Source organism: Pteropus medius, unplaced genomic scaffold (genome assembly GCF_902729225.1).
Source record: "Pteropus medius unplaced genomic scaffold, Ma_sr-lr_union100, whole genome shotgun sequence".
In the NCBI taxonomy this organism is placed as follows: Eukaryota; Metazoa; Chordata; class Mammalia; order Chiroptera; family Pteropodidae; genus Pteropus; species Pteropus medius.
Window position 1 is genome coordinate 516,486 of NW_024342471.1, and position 953 is coordinate 517,438.

Here is a 953-nt window from a genome sequence, read left to right on the forward strand (position 1 = left end):
CTTCCTTCCTTCCTTCCTTCCTTCTTTCCTCCCTTCCTTTATTAGAGTCAGTAGAAAACTGACTCTTGATTCTGGAGGTAAACATTTCAAAGGATCTCTGTAGAACACCACCATTTCTTATGAATAGTTAACGCAGATGCCTTTCCTTCTTTGGGCATAACTCAAGATTTCATTTACACTGCTGATTACCCTGGGACTCTGCTTCTAATTTCTACTGGAGTAAAACAATACAAAGGGGCTTTTGTTTGATCTTCAGTGCTGCTTATCTAACAACGTGAGGGAAAGTACTCACTGAAATCTGGTTCTCTTCTCTCTGTAATGTGTCTTAAGATAGATAGCATTGATTCTTCAGTTACAGAGGCATGTAGAAGAAAGTCAGAGGTACAAGTAAGACTGCATGGTTAACATTCACTGAACACTAAAAATCTACTGGCAAAATACAAAAACTCATACCGGCTTCATTTTACAGATCAGAAATTTTATACCAGGAGACTTTAAATATTTTTCCAAGAAGTAAATCTATGTTTGTGTTCCTATACTCTTTGACATATTGCCTCTTGTATATTGCTTTTGTTTTTTAAGGTACCAACATAGTCATAACTTGAAAACACATTTGAAACATTTGTTAACTACCAATTCTGAATATATATATATTTTTATCTTAAAGTCTCTTATTAGAAGTTTCTGAGACATTGAATAATAGTGAGGAGATGAATTGAGTTTTTTGGTACTCACTGGAGGATTTGATTACGCTGATCATTTCTTCTTGTTCTTCTTTGTCTTCAATAAGGATTCAGGAAAATGCTTGTTCACTAACTCATTTCCAGTTATCTCATCAGCTGAAAAAATCCTATTCTTTCTCAAGAATTTAATCCTTTCAGAATTTTTGAGGTCATTCTGGATCTTTAACATTTCACTTATTCCTTCTTGGCCTTTTATTAAATTAAAAATTC